Genomic DNA, 10,619 nt, shown 5'->3' with positions numbered 1-10,619 from the left:
AGACAACATGAGTGTGAAGGACTACTCATTGAAGTCCACTCAATTGTCCAAGTATGCTTCAACAATGATTTCCAACTTTATGACATGAATTAGAAGTTTGCTTTGGGTCTGTTCGATATGGTGGTCAAAGAATGTTGAACTCCCATGTTGATTAAAGATATAAATATATTTCAAGGTTATGATTCATTCCCAATAAATGAAGGAGCTAAATCTTAAGGAGAAGTCTAGAGAGTCAAAAAGGACAAGGATAAATAGTGTTGATTTCTCTCATGCTAGGTCTGATGGACATGTATGTTCTTCATTTCGAAAAAAAGTTCTCATGTTAGATTTATTCAAATGCTTCGGCTAAAAAATGTTCAACAAGAATAGGGTGTCTACCCCAAGGACCAAAGGTGGTGCTCACAATGGCTAGAATGTCCCACGTGTAAGAGGTGTGGGAAGAACCATTGGGAGAGTGTTTACCTGGCTTAGGTGCTTGCTTTGGTTGTGGTATGATGGGTCACATATTGAGAGATTCTCCTTTGTAGTCTAGCAAGGGTAAGGATGGTCACCATGCACAGCTTATTGCGTTTTCTCATTCAAGTGGTGTTCCTCGTCACAATAGATTCTATGATCTTCAGACTCAATACAATCACGATCCTTTCAGTTTGATATTTATGCATTGCCTGATCCAGATGCTAGTCTATTATGACTCTCTGTGTGGCTATGAAGTTTGATTTCTATTCCAAAATTCTTTTAGAACTTTAGTTGATACCCTTTTTTGTGACCCCATTATTGGTAAAGAAGTCTATACAAATTTCTTAGTTTGAATTTCTCATAGAGTCACTCACGTTGATGTTGTAAAGCTATACATGATAGATCTTAATGTCATTCTTGGGGTGATTTGTCTGCATTCTTGTTATGCTTTCGTAGATTGTCAAACCAGATTCGTCATATTTCATATTTCAAATGAAACTAACATAGAACGGAAGAATGAAAATTCAGTGCCTATAGGTCGGTTTGTATCTTGCCTAAAGTCTATAAAATAATGTCGAAAGGTTGCATCTATTATCTTGTTTGGGTTAAGGTCATAATTCTGTTTAAGTCAGTTTTGATTGTAAATAAGTTTTGAGAAGTGTTTCACGATGCCCTTCCAGGTGTTCCTCCTAAAAGGAAAATAAACTTTGGTATTGACTTTCTTCCTGAAACACAACCTACTTTTATTATTCCTTACCGTATGGCTCTGTCAAAACATAAGGAGTTAAAGGATCAATTAAAATACTTATTGGATAAGGGTTTCATTAGATTGAGTATCTCACCATGGAGTGCTCTGGTGTTATTTATTTGGACGAAAATGATTCACTTGGTATACATATTGACTACCGATAAGTGTACAAGGTTACAATAAGGAATAAGTATCCTATTCCAAGGATCAATTACTTGTTCAATCAACTCCAAGGTTATACTTTATTCTCAAAAATAGATCTTCGATCAAGGTATAATCAATTGAGGGTAAGACAAAATTACATTCCAAAGACAACTTTTCGAACATCGTATTATTACTATGAATTCTTGGTGATGTCATTTATTTCGACTAATGTGTGTCTTTCATGAATCTTATGAATAGAATGTTAAATCAATATCTTGCATGTTCATGATTTTTTTTATTGATGATATTTGATCTACTCTTAGAGTGACGATGAATATGTTGATCACTTAAGGATAGTTTTGAAAATTCTAAAGGGTTGTCAATTGTTTTCTATGTTTATCAAATATGGGTTTTGGTTGAGGCACGTTACTTTCCTTGGAAATATTGCTTCTGACGAAGGTATCAAGGTTGATCCTAAGAAGACTAAGGTAGTTAAGAATTTTCCTATGCCTTTTTCCCTTCAAATATTTGGATTTTCTTAGGTTATTTCGGTTACTAAAGAATGATTATGGAATAATTTTTCTTTATTGCATCACTTTTGACTATATTGACTCAGAAAAATGTGAAATTCCAATGGTCGAAAGCTTGTGAAAAGAGTTGATAAATAAGTTTTGAAATTACTAGAAGGATCCATTGGGTTTGTAGTTTATTTTGATGCATCATGGATCGGTCTTTGTTGTGTTTTGATGCAATATGATAAGGTAAATGCTTATACTTCAACGAAATTGAATTTTCATGAAAATAACTATTTGACTTATGATTTGGAGGTAGTGGTAATGGTTTTTATTTGAAAGATTAGAGACATTATCGATATGGTGTCCATATAGATGTGTTCATCGATCAGAAGAGGTTGCAATACATGTTTAAGATCATGATTGGAATGTTCTTTATCATCCGAATAAGGAAAATGTGGATGTTGATTCTCTTAGTTGATTGTCAATAAGTAGCATTATTCATATCGAGGATGGTAAAAAGGAGTTAGTTCGGGATGTTCACAGACTTGCTCGATCGGATGTTCACTTGGTTAACTATATAAATGGTGGTATAATTTTTCAAAGTATCTTAAAATCCTTTCTTGTTTTGGACTATGATTGAGTTGAAAAAAACGGTTTTTGAAAAATCCATTGTGACATTCTTCTAGGGGAGATATATGTGCTTCGCTACCAAGGTTGGTTGTGTGTTTTGATTGTTTATGATTTGAAGCAACAATTTTTGTCTGAAGACCATAATCTATATTTTATTCACATGGGAGCTATCAAGATGTGTCGTTATTTGTTAGAGGTATGTTGCTGGAATGTAATCAAAAATGATATGTCAGAATTTGTGATTAAGTGTCCTAGTTGTCAACAACCTAATGTAGAGCATCAAAAAGGGGAGATTTTGCTCTAGACATTAGTATCCCTACTTGAAACTGGGAAGATTTGAATATGCATGGTTTATTCTATTTGGGTTATTGTGGATCGAATGACTAAGTCAGCCTATTTTCTTTTTGGGAGTACCTTATTTTCAGTAGAAGACTATGCTAGGCTATATATTTGAGAAATTGCAAAGTTGCATAGAGTGCCTTTATCCATTATCTCAAACAGAGGTACTCAGTTTACTTCTCAGTTTTTGAGGTTGTTTCAGAAAGATCTTCGTACTCAATTAAAGCTTAGTACAACTTTTCATCCTCAGACCAATGATCAATCCAAGTGTACTTTTCATACTTTCCAAGACATGTTAAGAAATTACCATAAGACAATCGCCGCTAACATCAAATCAAGTGTAAGACAGTTCTTCTCATATATAATCATTTGTCGAGAAGCATAGGCTATACCTCTCATTTTTCATCAACCCACCACCTAAACGAACACCTGAAGCATCACAAAATAAAACAAATGATACATCCTCATTGGGTTATGACAAAATTATTACTGAGGTCAAAAACACATTAAGCTTTTGATAGTGTCACACCCCGAGCCTATACCACGGGCGGGACTGGAACTCGAGAAACATTGCTTGCCCCGAATGAACCCTTGGTCTTGCTTGGTACTCAACAGAAGACATTACTCAACACTGATAAATACATGTCATAAACTATAATGCTACAAAGAAACCATTCAACTGGCAAATAAGTCAAACACAAGTCTCAACATAACAAAATGGAATTGTAAAGACAAATGAACTAACTAATTGTCTATGAAGCCTCTAAACTGTGAAGGATGTCAGGATAAGACCCCCGATCATCCTAACAACTTAAAGTACTAAATCAATGTAAATAAAGATCCTCCCGTCACGACCCAAAATTTTTTCATGACGACACTCGTCTTATCCCAACAAGACAAGTCAACCTAAAACTCAACAACTACGATAATATGCGGAAAATTTACAATCAACTTAAGTATACCCCCAAAACCTAGTTGTCACATGTACAAGCCTCTAAAGTATTACAAATGAATCAAAAAAAATATAAGTCTCATATGACATTGCTTTTAAAGTAGAACAAGATCATAAATAGGACTAATAAGGTCCGCTGAAATGACAAGAAACTACCTCACACATCTCCATAAGAAGCCTTAGACAAGAAAAAGATAAAATATCACAAAGGTCCCGGCTAATAACCTACAAAAATTGTAGAAGCAAGGGGTGAGTATCAAACAACGCGGTACTTAGCAACTAAACTTTTAAACACAAGCTAAGAGGATAAAATGCTGGTACTTCTTACACCTCAACCGAACCTCCAGAACAACAACCTGCATAAAACTAGCTCAACCTAATAGTTCACCATTTACAAGCAAATATCTGAACAACAAGATTAGTGTATATTATTTACAACCTCCACAAAAAAAAAGACACTCACAATATCAGCAATACACAAGATCAAGTCCATCTAATAGAGGTAACCAAATATCAAGTACTATCCAACCACCAATAAAATACATAATCATAAAGAATGAAGGATATAATGAGATGTAATGCAATATGAAACCATCAAATGATATGCCTCAAAATACCAAGATCTCTCTCTATCGTATATGCATGATACTCCTTAGAAATACATCGAGAGTTCATGACCCATGGGGGACTTGCAAGGTCCATATACCAACAGGGAAAATCTCCATGTGTCTGTGCGGATAATCTCAACGCACTATCATAGATCAAATCAATTCCGCACAGACGGTGTCCAAGTGTCCAAATTCTAATCATAACTTCTCCATCACAAGGACGGTCTCCATGTGCCCAAATAATCCCAAATAATCATAACTTGATCTTAACACAGAAGATCTCCACGTGTTAGACCTTTACTCATACTCAATCTCATATCAATGCCTGTGCACAATATGATATCAACCAAAGGGGATGATGTAGAATATCAATGAATCAAATATCGCTATAACATATAATCACCTTAATTGTCACAATTATACCGTTTCAGTAAAGAACAAAATCACGCTTAATAAATTAAGTAGATAATATTTCAGCTAATGGCCATATGTGTTGGCATTCTCGGATTACAATCCACATTCTATAGTAATAAACTTTGACTTTGTAACAATGGTACTCATACCATTTTCAACCCATCACATAGAAACAATTAATCACTTTGCGTTTTATTATCCCTTTTCATCATTAGAATTAATCAAGGTGGACAATTCTACCCTTCAGCTGGTCCCATTACTCCCAAACACATACCACAAGGAAATACACGAATTTCTTACACTTAACAAGGGATTAGAAATCCATTCGCCTCAATATATCAAGGATTTACTCCAGGACTTTATCCTTCCCTTTTCGTTGAACATCCAACTCAAAGAAATCTATTCATATAAATGATCACGATAAGATGTCAAAACTAAAAACATTCATATTAATATATGTCGAGGCTAGACCCATAAAAACTCATTCATATTTACATAAAATCTCGTGTTCTTAAAATTTAATCCTAAGGTTATTACTCATTTCCTCCAAATATCATGAATCTAATTATATTGATATAAAAAATACCTATAATATTAAATTGAATACCATTATATCAAAACTTGAATCATAATGTGATAATTAAATAGCAATAGTTAAAACCAAAGCTAACTATCTACAAGATTACGAGAATAATTTGCTAAAATCAACCTAGTCATCATGTAACCATCAACTAACTTGCTAACTAAAAACACTCATCAATTGGTTGATAATGTACTTAAAACCTTGTCTACCCTTCGAAACTTCAAAAATGGAATAGATCGGCTAACTTCAAAACTTACCCTTGTTTATCTATTCTCATTTAAAACAAAATTTGGTTACATTGCATATATGCAACCATACAATAAAATAATTGACTGCAAGCACACACTTGAGAAAATATTTACCAAGAGATCGACGTCCTCGTCGTTGCAGATGCGGCGACCAAACATCTTTTAGGGTAGTTTTTTTTAAAAGAATAATAATGATAATAAAATTTAAAGTGACAAACTCTATTAAATTATTTTAATATATATATAGCTCAAGTAGTATAGGTTCTTAAATAAATGATCACTTTAACCCATGAACTATCAATTAAGTCGGATATCTATGATTACTTATCAATTAATTAACTAAAGTTAAAAAAAAGTAGTTAAAATTTCAAAAAATGACATTTCGGGTCATTACATTATTCAGCAATAAAAATCATGTTCGTCCTCGAACATTAAGAAGAAAAATGAAAAATAACTAGCATTACGGAAAGTCTAAGTTATGACCTACCAGTCGATGTTTATCTCTCTAAGTGAGCTCCTCCTTAAGACCATTCCATCATGATTAACTAGTAAGAACTAAACTTTCAAATCACACTTTGAAAGATCTACAACTTGGGAGTGATTATAAAGATACAAACAAACCCATGAACCCAATCTAAATGAAACTCGTTGGACCTTAATCAAACCATCATGATGAATCTTTTCTCACATAACAAACATAACATTCAGAGTGGATATCGGCTACAATTAGAGGTGAACTTTAACTAACCCACACACTCATAATGTACGAACCATCACAACTCTTAGCAAGATTTCCATTTCACAACACAATCTTTTCACGAGCTTAAGTTATAAAAATTTAATCTTTCGGCACCGATTAATCATCAAGAGAGAACCAAATTTATCTAACCAAAAGAAGGAAATAATCAAGTAACCACCTAGACAGAGATACCTCTAAGTATACTAAACCTCTCACAACACTGTCAAAATATTAAATCAGCAGTTGTGATTCTAGAATAACCTTATGAATAAAAAAAACTAGAACCAACGGTCCTCACATTCAATCACTCATAGGTAAAGAACAGGCTACCGATGATGAGATAAATCTAAAGTTTGTAGAACATGTGTATACATTCAAGATAGCTCACTAATACATTTTCATAAGCAAAGTTGTTTATGTAAAACCACTGAAATACTTCAACTATTTTAAGAAAACACCAAATATATCATATATGACCACGTCTTTTCAAGCATTCTATCCTACCAAGAGGACATCACATGATCTGCACACCCGATCGATAATTAGAGATACAACCATATATGTGGAAACAATTATAGCATAAGCAATGAATCATACTCTAAATAATGTCCAGTACGAATAAGGTGGTCACATAAGAATATATGAAAGCAATCTTGAATGACACAAGATATTCCTTAGTGAACCATCCCTAAATTTCATACATCTGACCCAATCTCTAAATTTCATTCATCTGACCCCATCTTTAAATTTTTTAGCCACCCACGATCAACCAGTCTGATATACGTTATAATATTATAAATACCTGATTCGTCAAATCCCACATACTTATCACAATACTCCATTGAAGCTAACACATTTAATGCCAACAAGCATCATAACTACACCAATTATTTACCTTACACTCAAACTGTTACTAGTATCAAAGTATTTTCAGCAAATACATTATAGCCTTTAAAAATTTTGAAATATGACCCCATCTCTTTCCATTAAAGAATTACATGACAAATATAAGTCACCCCTAAGAATAATAACACTAATTTCAAATATAAAAATATTTTTCCAACGAAGTAAAGTAATTGAATCACACTTAATGTCAACTTCAACAAACATTCACATACCACTTTTCAATCATTCGTACCATCCTGTACCCCATACCAAAACTAGAAGAAATTGTTGGTCAATTCACTAATTTTGTAATAAGCTCATAACTTCTACTCAACAGCAAATACCTACGTAACCCATCATAATAATCTATATCGTCTCATCCACTTCATAGTTTTAATCCCCTCGAATCGTCATTAATCATGTAAAATTGTAGGAAATCACCATTAAACATCAATAATTTACCTATCATACTTTAAACAATCTAGCTCGACATAACTGATACGCTCAAATTATACTTCCCTAAAGAAGTATAAGAGGTCGTATCAAGTAGAGAACTCAATTTTTAGGCTAGGGTCGATCCCACGAGGAAAATGATTTAGACTTAACTTTAGTCTATGGTTACGTCTATTTAGTCAAGTCCTTCCCGAAAACAGTTAACTAAAGGGGGGGTTTTGTGAATCAAAAGTGTTTAATTATTTCTAAGTAAAACAAGTAGCAAAACTAAAGCTTTGGTTTTTATCAAGTGATGAGAAAAAACTAGGGTGTAAGTGTTCCCCATACACGGTAATTCTAGCTATAACAATTCTTTTCTAGTGTCTTGCATGCAAAGTGGTAAGTTAGGTATTACTAATTCCTTGGTCCGGCAACTAGAGAATTTCACCCCGCACCTTGATTCGGCTACGTGTGTCTAATTTACTAAACATTACCTTTACCTCATATTAAGCATCATAATAAACTTATGACTAAGTTACTACTTCGCACCAATTAAAACTAGCCTATTAGATAGTGTCCACTAAATCTATGTTGATAATTCTTTTCATATTAACTACCCCCTTGGTCCGGCAAGTACAAATAGGACATGTTCTAACACGTGCACTCATTAAAAAGACTTCTAAATGATAGAATTATCAATACGTGCAAGAATCTATTCTAGAATTGTTATTTATCTAGTTTTACCTTGTTAATTACCCATGGTTCCCACAACCCTAGTTGTGGATTTAGTTACTCATGCTTAAGAATACACAAATCATGGTTGTTAAACAATAAATCATGTACTTACTATGACAAGTTTGAAGAAAATCCAGAAATAACACTTGAAATAGCAATATTCACTAGTTAATTAATTCCGAGAATTTGATATAATAGCCCAAGTTAAAAAGTCAATTCCCAAGAACTAACGTATGAAAAATAATAAAAATTCTAACCCCAAAACAAAGGTTTTTTTAAGCTTTTTATAATAACAAAGTCCTAAATTGAAAGGAGTCAAAATAAGGAAAGTATGTCCAAAAACGCGTCTTCAATCGACGAATCCACTGACAGTCCATGATGGAACGATGGACCGTCGACTGCCTCCGTCGGTCCATACTTAGCATCTTCTTCAGCCTTTATCCTTGCATCTTCTCTAAACCAATCGAAGGACCAATAGCACGGTCTATCGATACACATAAAGTCCGTCGATGCCTTCGTCATTCCATACTTAGTTATTTCTTCAACACCAGATACTGTGACTAATCTCTGATATGATCGACCATTTGCCACGATGGTCTCTCAATCAGTCGATGGACCGTAGTTCCTTCCATAGCTTCACACTTGGTGAGAATTCCCCGAGTTGCTTCCAGATTCTTGTACCTCCAGTCGACGATCACCACCTACGGACCGTCGATGGGATGACGGGCCATCAATGGCGTCATGGGTCACCTCTTCTGCACAATCTTCTGCATTTCTGTTTTGGACAACTTTCCTACAAAACACAGATAAAAACACATTAATATTATTATAAAAATTTCTTAGACACACTAAACTTAAGGAAAAAACATTGAAAGTACCGTGAAACTACGGTACATCAAACCCTTAACTCTAATTCGTTGGTTGTACTCAAGCGATGCACTATGAATCACCACAACACCTTTGTACAAAAGTATCCTCTTTTAAGCTTTCACAATCATATGGCTATCAATCCAAACTATTTTCATTGTTTTAATGCATGATTTCACTCTTAGGCTCACTAGGATCATTCATGTGGATCAAACCATGACACAGACTCACCAAGCCAATGCCTCTACTCTTTTATATCTCACAAAGGCACCAACTTTCCAATATTGCAACTACTGTTCTCACTTCAAAAGATATATCCTCCTTTTTTGCTCAGTGATTTCAAATTTGGGTATTAGGATCACTAGTCGACACTCACGTTAAAAAAACTTTACATGTAGTTGGTACTTGTCGTCATAGGTTTGCCCTTATTTTCATTGCTTAAGTACATCATATTAGACTCTTAGGATCACGATAGGACTTTCTTGGCTTGTAACGTAGGCTCTAGGTTAGGTATGGTACATATGGATACATTTTAGTGACTTGTTACCCTCCTTGACATTACGGTTAAGAATCCTACCTCTTTCATTGTCGATTATGCCCTACTATTCCTTCTCTTGTATTCTTTGCCTTCTTTTCTCCTTTCTTTCTCCTTTTGTGCAAATGACTTTTTAAAACACTTTTTTTATTTTTATTTTTATTTATTTTTTCAAATTCTTCACTTGATTTCTACTTTGATAGAGTCACTTTTCTTCTTCACTATTTCTTCTCTTTTTCCTTTCACATTAATCCTTTCAACCCTAATTTTCGTACCATTACTCATAATAGCCACCCTCGACTCATGGCAAAAGCCATGAGTCGAGGTACAAAATACCCAAGGTTGGGTCAGGGCCAAGACGAGATCGGTTTCTTCATTAGCCACCCTCAACTTATGTTTTTGGCCTAAGATGAGGTGCACATGTCCAAGAAGGGACCAACACCAACACATTATACCCAGGGAAGATGAGTTGGGGTAGAAAGCAAAAGGTCCATTTTAAGCTCAAAATATTTGGATAAAAAAGGGATCAATTTCATTTGGTTTTCTTGTATTTAGTCTAAAGATTGGCTAATTTGAACAAGGTCCTATGATCCTTTCCTAGGAACACATCCCTCAACTGCTCCTAAGTATAGATCGAATTATAAGGTAACTCAGTAAACCAAATTGTGGCCTCTCCCATCAATGAGAGAGGGAACACCCTTAATCCGATGATATCCATGTCCAAGCCCGGCCTCCCTTCACAACTCTTGCACCCGACCTTAGTTTAGCGATGTGAGCATGTGGATCCTC

The sequence above is a fragment of the Solanum pennellii genome, chromosome 12 (assembly GCF_001406875.1).
Source record: "Solanum pennellii chromosome 12, SPENNV200".
Taxonomy (NCBI): Eukaryota; Viridiplantae; Streptophyta; class Magnoliopsida; order Solanales; family Solanaceae; genus Solanum; species Solanum pennellii.
This window is presented reverse-complemented; position numbering follows the sequence as displayed.